This window comes from Anabrus simplex, chromosome 2, assembly GCF_040414725.1.
Source record: "Anabrus simplex isolate iqAnaSimp1 chromosome 2, ASM4041472v1, whole genome shotgun sequence".
Classification (NCBI taxonomy): domain Eukaryota; kingdom Metazoa; phylum Arthropoda; class Insecta; order Orthoptera; family Tettigoniidae; genus Anabrus; species Anabrus simplex.
The window spans coordinates 349,654,356-349,676,431 of record NC_090266.1 but is presented as its reverse complement, the minus strand read 5'-3'; the positions used below and the strand labels follow the sequence as shown (position 1 = coordinate 349,676,431).

General features: G+C 40.6%; 1 non-coding gene across 1 annotated transcript; it reads right to left on the bottom strand.

Moving 5' to 3' along the window:
• Nucleotides 1-21,249: 21,249 nt before the first annotated feature.
• TRNAS-CGA (transfer RNA serine (anticodon CGA)) lies at nt 21,250-21,323 on the bottom strand. The gene has a single exon. It is a non-coding gene; the product is annotated as a tRNA-Ser (tRNA).
• Nucleotides 21,324-22,076: the final 753 nt, after the last annotated feature.

Sequence of the window (22,076 nt, the reverse complement as noted above, 5' to 3'; positions counted from 1 at the left end):
TGAAGCGACATATTACTGCTGCCTGCGCTGGAAGTCCGATTAAATGCTAGAATGTGTGCATTAATCTTTAAATGGCGGATGGAATCATGTATTGAAGCGGTTTGTCGTTATTTTGAACACAACCTTTGAAGGCCAATTCTCTCCTCTGCTTCTGCTTCTCCTTCTTCTCCTTCTCCTTCAGAATCCAAAGAATGCATTTACTCTGTTATCGCTGTCGCATGGAGCAGGTAACGGCCGGTATTTACAATTCTCGAACTACGAAAGTATGGCCTTTCAAATGATTCCGATCCAAACATGAAGTAATTATTAAAGTTCATTATAAAATCTAAGTCGGTTGTAATCTTGAGAAAAGCATACGTCCAGTAAATTTATGGTTAGATATACCTCTGACTCAAAGTAACTCGCCCAATTGAGTGATAAGTTAAAGTAAATATCCAAGGTGTGAAAATTGACAAGCTCAGAACACCGTGGTATCTAATAAATTTGTGTCCGGAAGTTTAATTTTAAATTAAGTCAACTAGTGTTGAGTGAAGAGGGCTGTATTCGACGGGAGAGTAAATTGATTACTTTTGCGCAATGTTTCATTTCGATGATTGTTTATACAAGGCAGGTCATGGACTGGATTAAATATTATGAATTGCAGATGTTAGATTTGCCTTCACTTGGATTAGTTGCGCAGTACCTACTTACTATGAACATCTAAAAGTGATTGAGAGTTCTTTAGGAAACTATCGATTCGAACAGAATTATTGGGCGCATTCCATTGTTAATTTAGCATTCCACTTGTGAGATCAATTATGTCAAAGAGAATGTTCCTCGATTCTCAGAAGTACTATAAAGAGAGGTAAAGTTGCAAAGATTATTCTCAATTAAAAAAAACGCACACAGCTGCATTATATAAGTAATTAAGTGGGTTCTGTTTAATATGAGAACAATATAAAGAGAAATGAGAAAGATCATCACTTGTCATGAACGAGAAGTAATCTAACTGCAGTGCAGTCGGATCTATCTGATAACCGTATGCTAATAAGTAAAGTAGACCTTAAAAGTAGAAACTATAGTTCTTTAAAGAAAGACATACAAGGCAATTGCGGCATCAGACTATTGCGATATTTATTTCGGGATATAATATTGTACTAACTGAATTATGTAAGTTGCAGGTTACTCTATGGCGAATCAGATGGAGAATTGTCTTATTGAAAGATCCCTCAATATAACGATGCAGGTCTAAACGGGGTTGGAGTCCCGCTGGGCCTGGAAATCACAATGTTCCGATGACCGGGAAGATGAAATTATATCTTCAAGAACTCACCAGTTGAGATGAGTACAAAATACTTGACCTTACGCATTGTGTACTTGCATATTTCCTTTCACTTTTCAATGTGTTTTACATAAAGCAACTTGAGCGACGATGTAGAATAATCTATTCTGCGCACTTTTTAGCGATAGATTTACACCCCAGTGCTGAATCGATCGACTACGGTTATCTTCGAGATTCGTATTGGCAACCTTTGAAACACAAACTAAGAATCGCTTAGGATCGCTGTGCGACATCTGGCGTACATTTTTACGTTCTCGTACTGTTCTTGTTTACACAGCAAAGCCAAACTATACTGTAGAATTCATGCTAGGAACACGTTTCGCATCGAGAAATGTTATATAGTATTATGTATTGTGTGTGTGACACAGTTGTTGGCGTAAGATTTTAAAGGGTTAGAAAATTCATATCGATCGATCATATTATCGATTCAATTAAGATTTTATTTCCATTCAGTTGGCAGTATTACCAGAACCGGCAGTGCTCCCTCCTTACTCCTCAACCGAGTACAAAAATATATCACTAAAAAGTGCGCGTATAATATATTTATTTTATAATGTCGATGGGCGCTCTAACTCTCCTAAATGATGGCATGATTGGAATTCGAATTGATGATGTGCCAATTTCAATCAAGTGTCGAGTGCACATTTATAGGTTTCAATACGGCAATTTCATTATGATTTAACTATAGTTTCTGTGATACGGTTTCTTTTCGATGAATTAATTTTCCAATTTCTTCCTAAATATGTCGTAATGGAAATATTTAAAATGTATCTATTATGTTTTAAAGTGTAAGGAATTTTCCGTTATGAATCAGATATTTCACATGACCTGACCGAGTCGTCATAAAAGAAACGTTTCATTAAACTGCATGATACGGGTTATATAATTCACATGTGTTTAGAATTGAGAATAATAAAATTGTCTTCGTTAGTTATGAGATTGTATATTTAAATGACAGATTTGAATAAGCATGTTGCGTATATGAAGTTTTATGATTTTTTTGATTGTTAGGATCGTCGATGTGATTGATAATGATATGGTACGCTATTGTTATATTGGATTATTTATTGGGATATAGGCGTTTCTTATGATGTGGTGTTGTCTTCGAGAAATCCCAAGAATGTTGATATTGGAATATAGTAAAGTAGAGGTTCATCATGCGCATTCCAACGTGATATGGCGGAAATGACAAGCAGTTATGATTGTATAATTGTACTACGGGGGTAATATTTTCCGAAGAATGTTTTCGAGATGGACATGTCAATGATCGTCAATAATATTAATATGATACATGAGTATGAGCCAGACGCTGTATGAATGATAATGGATAGATATGGGGTGAAGTTCTTCGAATTATTGTTACCCCAATAAGACGTTTATGTTTCACTTTGATTATGAATAAAATTAGGGTCAAACTACTCAATGTAAAACCTATTACTTTCTGTAGAGTAACTGTAGTGTTTGCACATGTGTCATGTAGATATTGGCAGAATTTCAGCAATCCAGAGGAGAGACCGTAGACGAATCCGGATATTGATGATAATTCCAATTTATGATTGTTCATTAGAGTAGCATGTAGATTTGAATATCACTTTGTTTAGGTGCAACAGCTTGAGGACACCATAATTATGTTGTTCTTCTGTTTTAATATTTATTCAATTTATTATCCGTGGTTAGCTGCAGAGTTTAGTTTTGAGTGTTCAGAAATTTTTACTTTTAGGTTCCACGGCGTTGCATGTATTTATTTGAGTAAGCGCTGAAGTTGTAAACTAGAAGTCGTTATTTTATGCGACGATTGTAAATGATATTGATGCATACTAAAGGACAAGGTTTTTGGCCCAAAATGGACATAAGCATGAGGAACCGAATATTTTTCTTTATTTGCGGCGGATAAGATAAATAATTTGAGAGGATTGTACCATCAATTGCATGCTTAAGCCTTCAGCAACTTTCGTATTAACACTGATAGTTCATTGACCTACCTTTATTCATATTGCTGGATTTGCGTGTATTTATCTTTAACATCAGATAGGTTTGCCTTTATTATAATGGTAGAATATCATTGTAGAGGCATATGAGCGGAGGAAATAATAACAAACAAAAGAAATGTTAATGTATAGTTTAAAAAGTACGTCACTTATTGTACGCAATTTATCCACCATGTTATAAGGGTTTCTTTGGTTATTGTTGATTATATTGTTATCGATGATTGATTCATGAAATCGGAACACCCTTCCAACTGATCTAGATTTTCAGTATTTTTATTTGTGAATTGGTATTTCTATTAGCCTCAGGTAGTTTTAAGCTATAATCCCTCATGATGGTAATATTAACGTGCTGATGATTATTATGAACGGTAACCGGTGCCAAATAGAACCTTCACGCCCATGAGTGGAATCTTATGTATCACCGTTCAGCAATGCCAAGGCATATTTACAATATTTCTTCGAACCCCAATATTATACTTCTGCGCAATTACGGTTACAGTTTATCTTTTTAGATTCCAATCCTCGAGAAGGAAGGGTTAAAATAGCTCGTAAACTACTTCTACTAGAATCCTGAACATCCACCGCTGCATTCTAATTTTCTTCAGTTTAATTTTGTTAATGTCGTTAGGCATTGCTGCATTTGAAAGATGTGTATGTTCAGTCCTCAGCCCCAAGGCCCGCTTGATCCCCAACAGCTCCACTACTAGCTGTCATAGATGGACTAGGCATCACTAAGGGGACCTACTGAGGAAATGAGGAGTGAGGTAATTTTCCGTTGCTTTCCTTACTGAGCCAGAAGTTGAAAATGTAGCTTTCTAAAGTACACATTCTATTAACTACTGAAATATGTTCATGGGCTACAATTATGAGCACTTGATTACACTTCTTTTCTGTGAAAACTGGACATCAGTAACATCTTCCAGTTTCGAAAGGTTTGTGGTGCATAATTTAGGTCATTCTTCCTGTTTATACAGTATGTTTCGGGCACACAGTTATGAGATGTTATAGTACGAGAATTAGAACTGCATGGTAGATAACATTCTATAGCGAATTGGACAAGTGGTATTTATTTTATGTTACATACAAACAATAACCTTATTTCTTCGTGCATCTTTTCTCCACTTCACTCCCGTACAGATTATTACTCAATAGGGAGATTTATTACCGAAGCACTGTTAGAACAGAATTATCTCCCCGAACATATTGATCAGTGAGTTAAAATTATCAATGAAGGAGTGTGGCATAGGGATTTTGTAAAGATAGTAAGGGAAGTAAACTAATGTCCTTGGATTCCTCGAGCTAATACACTTATTTTCTAGCATACCTCAAATTGGGGTGAGATGTCCATAAAAACCAGAACACCTCGCAAGATAGGAAGTTCATATTCACAGAACATGTGCATTAGTTAAAGGATAAGCATTTGAACCATGTCGGCCCTCAGGTTCAAGGTCCAGATCGATATCTCGGCGCACCACAACCGACTGGTAAAATGTGCCTGCAGCTCTCGTTGCCGCTATAAACAGAAGGTAATGGATCAGTGTAACTTGAGCAGACGAGCAGGATGCCTCGCAGACGTATGCCAGAACCGTACCGTCAAATGAGTTTGAAAGAGGGCGCATTATTGGCATGAGAGAGCGTGATGCATCCACCCGAGAAATTGCTGCTCTTGTGGGACGAAGTGTGCCGGCAGTACAACGGGTGTGTACAGAATGGTTCAGAGAAGGCCCTAGAACACGACGAGATGGGTCCGGTCGCACCACCCAGATCAATCCCCGAGAAGGTCGACGTCTCATCCGAATGGCATTGCAGGACAGGTCTGCGTCCTCTTCGACTCTGGCGCAACACTAGAACTATGTAATACATCGTACACTATCGGGAGTGTTAGTCCGTCGTCTTTTATTACGGTCTAGGTTACTGGCGCGTCGTCCTTTTTTCCACCTACCTTTGATAATGTACATAAACATGCTAGATTGCAAAGGTGTATGGGACGACGTCACTGGGGACAGGAATTGCAGCATCTAGTGTTTTCGGACGAATAAATGATTTGTTTGTTTCGAAATGATGGCCGCATTTTGGTTCGCCGCAGACAGGGGCAGAGGCATCACATTAACTGCATTCGCATAAGACATGCAGTGGAAACTCAAGGCCTTATGGTGTGGGGTGCTATTGGATACAACCACATATCACAATTTGTGCGTACAGGGCACTGTGACCAGTTTGAGCTACGTGAATTACATCCTGCGACCTGTAACCATGCCCTTTCTGCACGACACCCCAGACGCCATATTTCAGCTGGAAAATGCTCGACCACATGTTGATGCACGAACACTTGCATTCTCGTTGTCACAGCACGTTATACTGTTGCTCTGGCCCGCCCGATCACCGGACGTGTCGCCAACCGAAAATGTGTGGGATATGGTGAAAAGACGGGTGCGGCGCTGTGACCCATTGCCAAGCACCAAAGACGAACTGTGGAACCAGGTGAATACAGCATGTATCGCTATACCCCAGGACGGCATTCGGGCCTTATACGCGTCGATGCCATCACGCATGGAACAATTTATCAGATCCCATGGATGACCCAGTGTCTAGTAGGCAACAGGACACAAGCTGAACCTACTTGACTGAAAAGCTAACCGTTTCTGCAGAACATACTAGTGAACATATCCTGTGATAATGAACTTCCTATCTCTAGTCCTTCAAGGTGTTCTTTTTTTTATGAACATAAGTGAACATTCCAGTCGCCTACCAGCCCTCCTGCCAATCCTAAATCAATATCGGGAGTACAGTGTGCGCCTTCGAGGACGGCAGAGACATTACGGAGGCGGAAAGAATACAATACTATCACACATCTTAGGTTTCAGAAGGTAGTAAACCAACATCACTGGTACAGAAATCCAAGCGGTGCCGGCTACTGAATGAGAAGGTAGCTATTGAGATAAAAGCGATTCGTTTTCCGCTTATCTGCGAGGCACGCTTTGGTCGACACCGCCCGTGTGTCTTTGGAAACAAAACTTACCCTCCCGTTAACATTTTACATAGATGAAAGTTGCTACAGGTTTAGTTTTAAGCAGGTTTTTGTTCCTTAACATTTTATTGAAATACAATATCGAGGAAAGTATTCAGACAGTTTTGTTACATGTTTCCTGATAGGTTTGCCTTGAGATTTGAATTTGGAAATGAAATGTGCTCTAGTAGTAAGGTAAATGGCAGCCTTTCGGCTCGAATGACAAGTCTTAAGACAACCCTTCAGAGGTTATTTCCTGATGGTGGAACGAACGGATGAGCTCAGATCAACTTTTACCGCCATTTGCACAAATGCGAAATGTCCAAAGAAAGTAAAGCATTTACACTGGTACTAAAGTTACGTGGAGAGACATACGTTAAAGAGTTCTTTTCATACACGAATATGTCCGCCTCCGAAGCGTAACGGTTAGTGTTATTAGCTGCCGTCCTCGAGGACCCGTGTTCGATTCCCGATACTGCCAGAAATTTATTAACGGCAGGAGAGCTGATATGTAGTTGAAATGGTACACGCAGCTCATGTCCGTTGGAGGTGTGCCTGAAAAGAACTGCACCACCTCAGGATGAGGACACGAGGTTTATTTTAATATACGAATATTAACTTTACTGTTGCTAATTAGATACGAATGCAGGTTGTAATTCACTTTCAACATACTATGTAGTCATAAGCTGTTAAATAATAGTGATACCTATCATTGAAACTTTAGTCCGATCATCTGAATGTCAAAGTCGATATGACACCGTTATCTTCTTCTTCTTCTTCTTCGTACTCTGTTTACCCTCCCGGGTCGGTTTTTCTCTCGAACGCAGCGAGGAATCACACCTTTACAGCGTCAAGGGCAGTGAGACTCTGGGTAAGGGGATACAACTGGGGAGGATGACCAGCACCACGCCCAGGCGGCCTCACCTGCTATGCTGAACAGGGGCCTTGTGGGGGGATGGTAAGACTGGAAGGGATAGACAAGGAAGTGGTAAGGAAGCGGCCGTCGCCTTAAGTTAAGTACCATCCCGGCATTTGCCTGGAGGAGAAGTGGGAAACCACGGATAACCACTTCCAGGATGGCTGAGGGGGGGATCTAACCCACCTCTACTCAGTTGACCTCCCGAGGCTGAGTGAATCCATTTCCAGTCATCGTGCCACTTTTCAAATTTCGTGGTAGAGCCGGGAATCAAACCCGGGCATCCGGGGGTGGCAGCTGATCACACTAACCACTACACCGCAGAGTCGGGCATGATACCTTTTTAGTAGGGAATAATGCTTCCTTCTCATCCATTCAAGGGGTCAAATTTAATTCAAATGTTGGTTTATATCTGAGCCAAAATATTCAGGTCTTACTGGATTATATCGCTGACGAATTTTGTGAGGACGTATGGACTTGTGAAACAGATTTGTCTGTAAGCCACCATCGGCCATCCTTACTGTCCCTCGTGGTTTCCAGCTTCAACTCCTAGAAATTATTTTACTAGCATTTTTCTCTGATCTGTGGCCATCCCCTTTGTAATATGAGAACAATCTCCCGCCCTCGAAGTGAGTACGGAATTAACACATTATTAGTAGCATGCTGTACCTATATATTTTCAGTTAGCCAGCGTGGGTTATAAACACTATGTTTTCAGGCTCAAAATGAAATAAAAAAGGTGCCATTTGTTGAGTTCAATCAAATTAAATGTATTTAATAGAATCACAAACAGACCGACATATACTGATGGATATTAACAAATGTATTATTACTTGATTGACACCTTGATTACGAGTTCGATTATATTATTTTATATAATGTAGCTGCCGGGACAAAACCTCCTATGCGAAATATTTTAGCTTAGAACTTTGGCCGGTAAGGTTCTATCATCTAAGGTGCAATATGGTGTGAAGATGGTCAAGGCATTTTCGCTCTTCATGATGTATGTGTTGCGGGTCAATATATCTCCAAAAATACACTGACTGACAGAGAAAATGCAACACAAAGGAGGAGTGGTTCGAAAGGGATGAAAGTTGGAGAAAAAACAGAGTCGGCACGGAAGAATAATTGATGTTAATTTCAAACCGATATGAAGGTTACACAATGCGCACGGCATCGACTCAGTAGGATGTAGGACCACCGCGAGCGGCGATGCACGCAGAAACACGTCGAGGTACAGAGTCAATAAGAGTGCGGATGGTGTCCTGAGGGATGGTTCTCCATTCTCTGTCAACCATTTGCCACAGTTGGTCGTCCGTACGAGGCTGGGGCAGAGTTTGCAAACGGCGTCCAATGAGATCCCACACGTGTTCGATTGGTGAGAGATCCGGAGAGTACGCTGGCCACGGAAGCATCTGTACACCTCGTAGAGCCTGTTGGGCGATGCGAGCAGTGTGTGGGAGGGCATTATCCTGCTGAGACAGAGCATTGGGCAGCCCCTGAACGTACGGGAGTGCCACCGGTCGCAGCACATGCTGCACGTAGCGGTGGGCATTTAACGTGCCTTGAATACGCACTAGAGGTGACGTGGAATCATACGCAATAGCGCCCCAAACCATGATGCCGCCTTGTCTAGCAGTAGGGCGCTCCACAGTTACTGCCGGATTTGACCTTTCTCCACGCCGACGCCACACTCGTCTGCGGTGACTATCACTGATAGAACAGAAGCGTGACTCATCGGAGAACACGACGTTCCGCCATTCCCTCATCCAAGTCGCTCTAGCCCGGCACCATGCCAGGCGTGCACGTCTATGCTGTGGAGTCAATGGTAGTCTTCTGAGCGGACGCCGGGAGTGCAGGCCTCCTTCAACCAATCGACGGGAAATTGTTCTGGTCGATATTGGAACAGCCAGGGTGTCTTGCACATGCTGAAGAATGGCGGTTGACGTGGCGTGCGGGGCTGCCACCGCCGCGCCGATCCTCGCGTGCTGACGTCACTGGGGCTGCGCCTGGACCCCTCGCACGTGCCACATGTCCCTGCGCCAACCATCTTCGCCACAGGCGCTGCACCGTGGACACATCCCTATGGGTATCGGCTGCGATTTGACGAAGCGACCAACCTGCCCTTCTCAGCCCGATCACCATACCCCTCGTAAAGTCGTCTGTCTGCTGGAAATGCCTCCGTTGACGGCGGCCTGGCATTCTTAGCTATACACGTGTCCTGTGGCACACGACAACACGTTCTACAATGACTGTCGGCTGAGAAATCACGGTACGAAGTGGGCCATTCGCCAACGCCGTGTCCCATTTATCGTTCGCTACGTGCGCAGCACAGCGGCGCATTTCACATCATGAGCATACCTCAGTGACGTCAGTCTACCCTGAAATTGGCATAAAGTTCTGACCACTCCTTCTTGGTGTTGCATTTGCTCTGTCAGTCAGTGTATTATCACCTAGGAGGTTTTGTCCCGGCAACGACGATATGCATTTCTACCCATTTCATTTCAGTAGGTTTCTCGATATAACCATATCCCTTCCATGTTTACTTCTTAGAGCTAATGAATACTTTATATCGTTAATATGCGATATCCATAAGTGAAATACGGAGGATTTAATGGTAGACAACTACCTTCTTACAAGGCGATTGACTTTATGGTGCATCTTGTAGTGACGGTACTCCCTTCCCAGGATATAAAAATTAATGGTTTCAGTGCAGGGAAGAAGAGGGAACGGTGATGATACATTACTCTTGTGGAGCAAATAATGAAGATGAACAGTGCGAGTGCTAAAACTGATCGTTTATTCTTCACGCTCTCACGAATATAGCCACCAAATATATCTTTCCAATTACTTCTTCATTGACGTATGCTTAATTTATCTTTTTCTCAGAGGAATGGCTAATTTGAACATGTTACGTACTGTATTTCCAAAGTAATCACTAACATCTCCTTCCATGTTATCCCGTTTTCTGTTATATGTTATTAGAAACCTCCCTATTGTTCTTATTTCACTTTAATGTATGTAGAAAGGACAGATGATTAGTTATGAATATACTTGCTGAAATACGAAAGGCATTTAAAATGTGTACTGAAAGTCCTTTCTTCCCTTTCCAGTGGTGTTTCTTAGCACAGCGTCTCCCGCACTTTTATATGGTTTATTTTAATGAAATGGGAGGGCCTCGGAGAGGCATAGTTCAGGTCTTTCTCGTTGACGCCTGTGGACAAACAGTACATCTGGGTGTGTGATGATGATGATGATGATGGTGACGATGATGATGATGTTGGTGAGGTAGAGAGAGGGTGAAATCCATTGCCGGCACATAGCCTAATCTAGTCTCTACCCGGTGGACAAATTACTATCAGCAGCGTCATATGCCCCCACTCCATATGAACAATCCGAAGAGTTTCGGAATTGAATCCAGGCTTTTGGAAAGCAATGTAGTGATTATAAATTGTATAACACAGTTGAAAGAACATGCCCGAGGTATCATGTTTCCTGATATTTCACCGGCTCTCTGGGCACTAGGGGACTACAACGCTCTGATCAACTGGGAGCACCACGCTGACAGTCGAACATTTGGCACAAGGTCCAGAAATTCTCCGGTGGTTCTATTGAAGGGACGTAAGGAAATATTGCTGATATCTGAACTAAACACTTGGCCTATCCGTGTTGCCAGTATTTTATTAACAGTCCTCCTAGAAAACGTACGGATATGTCAAAATCTAATGGTATACTTAGTATTGGTGACTGTGCTTACTATTCAATAAAAAAATGATCGAAGTGTGTTCAGTCGAGTAACTGGTGAGAAAAATGAATTTGTGACAATCTTATCCTTATAACGTCACTAGGTAAATATTGTTTACATATCCACTTGAAATACGAAATCAGATAAGCAGTTATACCCTTCAATGCTACTATATTGCCCAAGCTAGTCAGATCTTACGTTACCGTTAATGAACACACAACTTGAATAACGTTTAATGTCTGTGTTGTTGAAATGAAAAACGAATTTTTACATAGGAAATTATCATGTGCGTTGCACTTACCACCTCATTTACAGATTTAACTGCGTATATTACAATAAGCAAGAATGTGCTTTTTCAACGCAGTTGATAATCTTAAATGCGTATTTAAGGACATTTGTACTTCACTGAACCTCAGCTTATTTCTTGCTTTATTTCTTTCTTTCTTTCCTTCTTTATTCCCTTCTTTACTTCCTTCTTTCCTCCTCAACAGAGGCATTTGATACACTAATCGATAAAACTCCACGTTAATTCGTCCTAATAAAATACTGAAAATTGTACAACGTGACCCATTCCCCGAAACGTATTTCTCACCTTGTATTCATATGTGTAGGAATACATTGTGCATTTTAACAAAGTAAAATGAAATGTGACACCTCTGTGATGGATAATCATTCAACTTTCGTTTTCAGTATAAATGAAACGGCGTACAGCTCTTAGAGACGGAAGTGTCCTAGGACAGGTATGGCTTGCCAGATCCAGATCTTTTGATTTGACGGCCGTAGGCGACCTGCGCGTCGTGATGACAATGAAACTATAATGGAGAAGAAACATACATACAGTCCGCGTGCCAGCGGAATTAGCCAACTATGGTTAGAATTCCCGACCCTGCCGGGAATCGAACCCGTTTCCCCTGTGACCAGAGGCCAGCACGCTAAGCATTTAGCCATGGAGCCGGACGATCACACCTAGTGAGGAAACGAGACAAACACTGTCCAACATCTTGACTGAAGTTCCATCCTCACACCACTGACAACAATGATCAGCTGGCTGTACACCAGCTTGAAATTCAAATGTAAGACATGACACAACAGCATAGAGGCGTGTTCATATACCTTATTTCCACTGAAACCTCACTTTTCAAAAATTTATTGGTTACATGCTTATTCCGGCCTGGCCTGCAATTATTAATTTCCTAATACAACTATAAATTCTTGTGAAAGTACACCATTTATTTTTCCATCAAAATGCTTTCATAACAGCTAAACATAATTTTTACGTCACCCTCAACAGATCATTCCCTCTTTGTTCGAGAGTAATCAGGATGTTTTTCCATAGATTTCAATTAATATAAGAGTTAAATAATTTTGTCAGCCTCTGCGGTGAATGAATCACTACTCATCTGCATTTAGGGCAGTCGCCCAGGTGGCAGATTCCCTATCTGTTGTTTTCCTAGCCTTTTCTTAAATGATCGCAAAGAAATTGAAAAATTACTGAACATTTCCCTTGGTAAGTTATTCCAATCCCTAACTCCCCTTCCTGTAAACGAATATTTGCCCCAATTTGTCCTCTTTAATTTCAACTTTATCTTCATATCGTGATCTTTCCTACTTTTAAATACACTACTCAAATTTATTCGTCTACTGATGTCCTCCCACGCCATCTCTACACTGACAGCTCGGAACATACCGCTTAATCGAGCAGCTCGTCTCCTTTCTCCCAAGTCTTCCCAGGCCAAACTTTGCAACATTTTTGTAACGCTACTCTTTTGTCGAAAATCACCCAGAAAAATTCGAGCTGCTGTTCTCTGGATTTTTTCCAGTTCTTGAATCAGTAATCCTGGTGAGGGTCCCATACACTGGAACCATACTCTAGTTGGGGTCTTACCATAGACTTATATGCCCTCTCCTTCACATCCTTACTACAACTCCTAAATACCCTCATAACCATGTGCAGAGATCTGTTCCCTTTATTAACAATCATATTTATGTGATTACACCAATGAAGGTCATACAATTGTACTTACAATGATCCCCAAAGGGAACATTCACCCAATCAACACAGTGATTAAAACTGAAAGGACTTTTCCTATTTGTGAAACTCACAACCTGACTTTTAACCCTGTTTATCGTCATACCATTGCCCACCATCCATCTCACAACACTATCGAAGTCACCCTGGAGCAGCCCACGATCTTGTAACTTATTTATTACTCTGCACAAAATAACATCATCTGCAAACAGCCTTATCTTTAATTCCACTTCTTTACAAATATCATTGATATATATAAGAAAACATAAAGGTCCAATAATACTGCCTTGAGGAATTCCCCTCTTAACTATTACAGGGTCATGTAAAGCTTCGCCTACTCTAATTCTCTGAGTTCTAATTTTAGAAATATAGCCAACCATTCAGTCACTCTTTTGTCTAGTCCAATAGCACTCATTTTTGCCAGTAGTCTTCCATGATCTACCCTATCAAATGCCTTAGATAGGTCATTCGCAATACAGTCCATTTGGCCTCCTGAATCCAGGATATCTGCTATATCTTACTGAAATCCCACAAGCTGAGCTTCAGTGGAATAACCTTTCCTGAACCCAAACTGCCTTTTGTCAAACCAGTTATTAATTTCGCAAACATGTCTAATATAGTCAGAAAGAATGCTTTTCCAATGCTCACATGCAATGCATATCAAACTGAATGGCCTGTAATTTTCAGCTTTATCTCTATCACCCATTCCTTTACACACAGGGGCTACTATAGCAACTCTCCATTCATTTGGTATAACTCCTTCAACCAAACAATAATCGTATAAGTATTTCAGATATGGCACTATATCCCAACCCATTACCTTTAGTATATCCCCAGAAATATTATCAATTCCAGCTGCCTTTCTAGTTTTCAACTTTTGTATCTTACAGTAAATGTCATTGTTATCATAGGTAAATTTTAATAATTCTTTAGTATTATCCACAGCCCCTATCTGGACATTATCCTTGTAACCAACAATCTTCACATACTGCTGACTAAATACTTCTGCCTTTTGAAGATCCTCGCATAAAAAACTCCCATTGTTCATTAATGATTCCTTGAATGTCCTTCTTTGAACCTGTTTCTGCCTTAAAGTACCTATACATACCCTTCGATTTATCACTAAAATTTGTATGACCACCAATTATGCTTGCCATCATGTTATCCTTAGCTGATTTCTTTGATAGATTCAATTTCCTTGTAAGTTCCTTCAGTTTCTCCTTACATCCATAACCATTTCTAACTCTATTTCGTTCCAACCTGCACCTCCTTCTTAGTCTCTTTACTTCTCTGTTATAATAGAGTGGATCATTACCATTCCTTACCACCTTTAAAGGTACAAACCTATTTTCACATTCCTCAACAATTGCTTTCAACCCATCCCAGGGTCTGTTTACATTTGTATTTACCATTTCCCAGCGATCATAGCTACTTTCTAAAAATTCCCTCATGCCTGTTTTATCAGCCATATGGTACTGCCTAATAGTCCTAATTTTAATACCTTCCTTTCTTTCTCATTTATTTTTAACAAAAACAGCTTCGTGATCACTAATACCATCTATTACTTCGGTTTCTCTATAGAGCTCATCTGGTATTATCAGCGCCACATCCAGAATATTCTTCCCTCTAGTTGGTTCCATCACTTTCTGAATCAGGTGCCCTTTCCATATTAACGTATTTGCCATTTGATGTTCATTATTCCTTTCGCTCGCATTACCTTCCCAATTGACATTTTGTAAATTTAGATCACCCGCTACAATCACATTCCTTTCCCTATCGTTTCCCACATAGCTGATTTTCTTATCAAATAATTCTGAATCAGCGTCAGCGCTACCCTTTCCCGGTCTGTACACTCCAAAGACATCAAGCGCCTATTATTTTAGGGATGATCCTTACACCCAGAATTTCATGTTTTTCGTCCTTAACTTTTTCGTAGCTTACAAATTCTTCTTTCACCAGAATGAATACCCCCCTCCTACCATTCCTATCCTATCTCTACGATACTCACTCCAGTTCCGTGAGAATATTTCTGCATCCATTATAACATTTCTCAGCCATGATTCAACTCCTATTACAATATCTGGTAAGTATATATCTAGTGGTTAGTGTGATTAGCTGCCAATCCCAGAGGCCCGGATTTGATTCCCGGCAATACCACGAAATTAGAAAAGTGGTCCGTGGACTGGAACTGGATCTACTCAGCCTCGTGAGGTCAGCTAAGTAGAGGAGGATTCGATTCCCATCTCAGCCATCCTCGAAGTGGTCTTCCGTGGTTTTCAACTTCTTCTCCAGGCAAATGCCGGAATGGCAGCTAACTTAAGGCTACGGCCGCTTATTTCCCCTTTCCTTGTCCATCCATTCCAAACATCATATCCCCCACAAGACCCCTGTTCAGCATGGCAGGTGAGACCACCTGAGCGAGGGACAAGCCCTTCTCCCCTCTTGTATACACCGGCCAAATATCTCACGCTCCAGGACACTGCCCTTGGTGGCGGTAGAGGGGTGTTCCCTCGCTTAGTCGGCGGGAATAACCAATCCTGGGAGGTAAACAGGTTAATGAAGAAAGAGGAAATAAGGAAATAATTTTACCATTGGGAAAACGTGGTGCGTGCTCCTTCTCCTTGAAACAAATCTCCAACGAATTGGTGAAACTCCCGACGTAGGTGTTCGTCCCCTATGTTTTAGTCTGCGGGATCGTAACACGGCGCATCTGCTGCAGAACATAACCTTCACTGAAAAATCATAGGAATTCAAGGAACAAGAGGTGCATCATACTTACTATTTAGTGTACTGACAGGGCTTCCTAATATTTTAAGACATTAAATACCAATCCTGCAGCCTAGGAAACACGTGATGTGACCAACTGAATTGGCTGCTTGGTCCGGGCCGTGTAGCTGCTAGCTAGCATTCGGGAGATGGTCGGTTAGAACGCCAGGAAAGTATTTTTTTTTTGTTAATTCCCATTTTCATGTGAAGTTAATTCTTGGGGTATACCTGAAATTGAGGTCCAGTCAACTCTCCCTTCCGAGTCCTTTCTTATCACATTGTCGCGTAAATCCTGCCGGAGTTTGAGTTAATTTCTAGCTCAGTGCAGCCCTTGTAAGTCAGACCCTCCGATGAGTGTGGGCGGCATCTGCCATGAGTAGGTAACTGCGTGGCGTGTGTGTTGCATTCATGTCGGGGACAGCACAAATACCCAGCCCCTGAACTACTGAAATTAACCAATGAAGGTTGAAATTCCTTACCCGGGCGGATATCGAACCCGGGACCCTCTGAACCGAAGGCCAGTACGCTGACCATTCAGCCAACGAGTCGGACTGAGTTCGTGTGACATTACACCAATACAAATAAAAAGGTGGAATTCACAAGATATGAGTGATTAACCAGCTGAGTCACACTAACGGCTTAAATAGAACTTCAGTGACGGTAAGTAGTAGCGACCGAGCTCGATAGCTGCAGTCGCTTAAGTGCGGCCAGTATCCAGTATTCGGGAAATAGTGGGTTCGAACCCCACTGTCGGCAGCCCTGAAGATGGTTTTCCGTGGTTTCCCATTTTCACACCATGCAAATGCTGGGGCTGTACCTTAATTAAGGCCAGGGCCGCTTCCTTCCCAGTCCTAGCCCTTTCCTATCCCATCGTCGCCATAAGGCCTATCTGTGTCGGTGCGACGTAAAGCCAATAGAAAGAAAAGTAGTAGCGAACACACCTGCATGCAACTGCAGCATATTGTTTATTCCCGTCAACGGTTCACTTATTATTCAGAGAGGAACATTTCCCTTAGCGAGTTCTTTCCTGTATTTAAACGTCAATAATTATAGTAGGATCCATGTAAAGAGCCACTACAGATATTGACATGAAGAGTGTTTACGTTTAATTGCAGACCTACCGAATTACTGAACTTTTCATGTAAGGCGTAGTTCACATGAATCTGGCAGATGTATGGAAATACAAATAACGTAAATTTGAGAAAGAAGAAAATATTGCGTGTTCTTTTCTTAATGGTCAACGCAACTGTCTGCGGTTTGCAAGTCCATGAGTTTCATTCATTCTCGTCAGGTATCCAAGCTATATCTGGATAATTCCTCTGTCTCGGGGACTGCGTAATTGTCTTAATATGCAGCTCTTCGTTTACACACAGCATGGGACACTATCTGCCATTACACAAATACGAAATGGTGGAACACATACAGTACCTAAACAGAGGAATAACATGTGACTAAGTGCACGTGTGTATCACAATAATTCCCAAACACGCCGCCACCAGAATGTGCGTAAAGCAGCAAAACCAGGAGAAAATATACTTTATTTTAACACTTACTTTCAACTCCTTGAATTAGGAGGCACATTACAGTTCATGTAACTTAATAAAGTAAACAATCAGACAAATCATGATAACTAAACAAAATGATGTTTCATTTATGGAAATACATTATCCATATTAGTATACAGAATGAATCACCTAGAACTCGCACTCCGTATATCATTGAAATTGAAGTTGCTATTAATGTGTACCGATCTCGATAGCTGCATTCGCTTAAGTGGGGCCAGTATCCAGTATTCGGCAGGCAGTGGGTTCGAACCCCATTGTCTGAAGCCGTGAGGAAGATTTTCCGTGGTTTCCCATTTTCACATCAGGCGAATGATGGGGCTGTACCTTATGGCCCTTTCATTCCACCCCTAGCCCTTCCCTATCCCATCGCCGCCATAATACCTATCCGTATCTGTGCAACGTAAAACAAGTTGTAACAGCTATTGATGTGCTGTTCTCACAGATATATAATATTGTAACCAAGGGCTCATTATTGCAACACACACGGATTTTAATTATTATTGGAATGTTCATCATTATAATGCGACCCATTTCCCGAAAAGTTTTTCTCTCCTTGTACTCATATGTGTCGGAATACATTGTGTTTCTAACAACGTAAAATGAAATGTGAGACCTCTGTGTTGGAACTTCCTTCAACTTTCGTTTTCAGTGTAAATGAAATGGAGTATCGCTTTTAGTGCCACGAGTGTCCTAGGAAAAGAATGGCTTGCCAGATCCAAGTCGTTTGATTTGACGACCCTAGGCGACCTCCGCGTCATCATGAGGATGAAACGATAATGAAGACGACACGTACACCCAGCCCCCATCTCAGCGGAATTAATCATCTATGTTTAGAATTCCCGACTTTTCTGCGAATCGAACCCGGGACCCCTGTGAGCAAAGGTCTACACGCTTATCATTTAGCCATGGAGCCGGACGTTTTCCGTATTAAATCAATGAAATGAAGAGAATTAAGTGTTATCGGGCATGTTTTCTCTCGTATTTTGGAAGATATTTTCAATTTCGTTTTTGTAATGTGTCAGCCCAAACAAAGATTGCTCATCAGGTACGTCATGCGACATCAAGTGTCATCAGAAAACGTCATTTAGGTTCTCACTGCAAACTATATGTTCTTTGCTTAAAATGTAACTTTTTGTGCCCAATTGACAGAGCAGCTTCAAATTAGTACATTACTATATTCCGTTCAAGGATAGTCATTGATAGTGGTAGTTCAACAAGAAGAATACTTCGTACTTCCGGTAGTGGCTGAGTGTGACTGATGGTCGACAGTAGCGTGCAGACAACACGGCGCACTACAAGGCAGCCCGACTAGGTAAGCTGTACTGTCACCGTCAGGAGAATTAAGGTCGTTTCGAAGACATGGTAATTGAGGATAATTGTTAGAATAAAAACCTGAAGCCTATAGGAGACAATGCGAGAATGGCATCAGAAGAGAAAATGGGGTTGATTAGTGTGTGTTAGGTTTTTATGTGTTTTGATATAACGTCTAGGCATGGGTGTCCTTATAGAAAATTGCTAGTATATTCCAAGCCTTTGTGAAAGTTTCATTTAATGTATATACCCTTGGTGCATTTCCTGCCACTTTAGTTGTTTTCAAGGGGAAGGTAATGCCCGAAGCAGATGTAAAAACCACAACCTCCTGTCTATACACACTGAGAGAAGAGAATAATATCATGCATTTATTGAAATTCTATTATTCCATTTTGATGAACACTGGCCCTTGAATATTGCGAAGTTCTGATGGACATAATTATTGTATTCTATTTACTTCATGTATGCAAGTAAGGAATGTTACAGATATTCTGTATGAAATCAGGGGTGGATTTCGCTTTTACTTCGATCATCACTTATTTTGGAGATAATTAGTGTCATCATTTTATTCCTGTTTTTCAAAAGTACAGTTATAGTGTTCGATTTGACGACTTAAATCATTCTTAAAAATTATGAAAGAAATCCTCAGAATTGATCACTGTTAGAGGAGGAGTAGCACTCGATTGTTTAAAATGAAAATAACGAAGTAAAGAATGAAAACACGCATTATCAAGTGCAATACTCCTATTTTATGTTCATAATTTTGAAGGCTCACTCACGAATAAAATTCTTCCGTGGAACGAATTAAAATATTTCTTAAGATGTTATAACGACATTTGTTGACGGAACTAGTAAAATATCGATAATTTACTTATGTGTTGTATGCACAAACACACTGACCACTTTTCTACACTCATGCATTATATGCACCATTTACTTGTTGCATTTTTATTATCGGTCTAAGTAATATATATAATTCTTGTACTTCATTTGTTATTGACTCTGTAAAACTAATACCATGTGGCATTCGACTGAACCATTCTATTATAAAGGAGTCCGGCTTGTAGGCCAGGATTTCTGCTGAATAGAAATTCATTATGCATGTCATGTGCATTCGACGTTTAGTAGGTGAGGTTTTTAATGCAATTATGTACTTCAGCTGTGTTGTCTTTTCGAGGACACTTACAAATTTGGTCTCTGAATCGGCACTTATCCACGATTTTGTAATATTTTGTTTGAATACGAGGGAGACAAGCTAGGAAAAATTATATATTTATAATAATCAATTTGAGCTGTCTGGAGTTGAGTTAAAACCATGTACCTCACACGCATGCAGCTATTTTTGCAATGAATTTTCGCTAGCCACTTATATGATGCCAAATAAAATAGGTTAGGAATTTATGTTTATTATTTCTTGTTTTAAGATCAATGTCTTTATTACTATATTCATTATTGCTATGAGCCTTCATTATATATCAAATGACTTCGTAACTCAGAAGGTTGAGCGCTGATAATTAGAACTCAAGTTGGCTGGTTCGATCCCAACTCAGTCCGGTGTGTTTAAGGGTGCTATACATCAACCTTGTATCGGTAAAGTTACTGGTAAGTAAATGAACTCCTGTGGCACAAAGTTTCAACACCTCAGCTTCACCAGAAACCGTATGGGAAGGTAGTAGGCCGTAAAATGATTATTGTTGTCTTCATCATAATTATCATTACGTATAAATGAGCTACCAGTTCAATGTAACTTGAACGGCATCAGAACGTCCAAAAATATTTTGGTCATCGAATAGTGGTGAAATATACACTGACGTCAAATATCCATCTAACACATTCTAGAGTGTGAATTTGATATATTTTTGTTCATCCTTCTCTAATCTTGTCGATTCGGCTTTTATATGCTAATATTACAATCCCATGATATTGAGTATTAATACTGGGTGTGAATTTGAAATTACACTTACAATAATTGGCCTTTCAGTTATGCATTTCATGAGTCAACTAAGTTAATGTTAATACGTGTTCACATAAATTAACTGTATCCAATTGAAATATTATAAGAATAGCGAGAAGCAAAGGAGTGGAGTACAAAGCTCCATCCATTTATGAATAGAAAGAATGGAGCAGTCTTTCAATATTTCACTTACAATTATAACTGGAAGAAGAACAAGCTCTCTCTACCGAAGGGCGGCGAATAGCACGGGCGGGGACCCAAGCAATCATTTCAATTCTGAAAGTTTAAAGACTCCCCAACTTAAATTAATATGGCTTCACAGCTTCACAAAGGGGAGGAAATCTCAACAGAATGGACTTTGTCAGAAGATAGAAATGTTATCAAGTCAAAAGCAGAATCTGATAATTAAACTTTCAAGTTACGTAAACTTACTGTCAAAGGTAAGGAATGTTTGTAAATCACAGATGAAATACGTGGTATTACTGTGTCAAGATATACGAATATATTTCACAAATTGGCTTGAGTGAGAAGGTGAATTGTTCCAATAATTACCATAAAAATACTAATCGAATCCGACTTTCAACCTATTAGGCCGTGTTACGTACATTTAGTACGTGTTGAAGAGATGTTAAGTACAGAACAAGAATGGCCAACCAGTGGGATTCGAACCCACAACCTCCCGATTTCGCGTCGGTTGCTCTACCATTTGAGCTATGGTGGCCTAGGCCAACTTTTTTCTTTTGGAAAGGATCTAAGCTACAGGTCTGGTACTACTACCATCACACTGTAGAGTGCGTTTAAGTTGCCCGTTGAGGGCCAAGTCAATGAATATTGAATTTTCAGGACCGTATTGTAATCGAATCCGACATTCAACCTATTAGGTCGTGTTACGTACATTACAATACGGTCGTGAAAATTCAATATTCACAAAAATACTATGTTTATAAGCTATGCGCAAGTCCACATGTAATTTATGAGCAATTAACTCTCGATTGAAAACTTACGCCTTGGTACAGGTTAAGCATGCCTGCCGAGAGGCCGGTTGGATCCACAGAACAGCTCAACTAAAGGTTATGCAGTTATAGGAAGACCACAAAAACCGATAACAGCTTTAGAGTGAGTCTTGAAAAGCAATTTTCCATTGCCTTACTCAATAAGCCAGAAATTGTTATTTCAGCACGACCAGCCCCATGAGTGGTAACTTTCATATTACCCAGATGCACTATCCGTGTTCCACATGTCATTTCTCAGCCCCGTCCATTCCTAAGCAGTTGCCGTACTGTCAAAGATATAAATGAGACTGAGACTTCGGTGGAAACAACATTTCCTCTTGCCTGTGCCAAAATTGAGATGCGAAATACGGCATATACCAAGAAAAAAAAAACAAGCGGAACATTCCATAAAGGTACTGACATTTTTAGATTTTTAATGATACGTGCTCACCTTCCATCACCTGTAATTCATATTTCTTCTG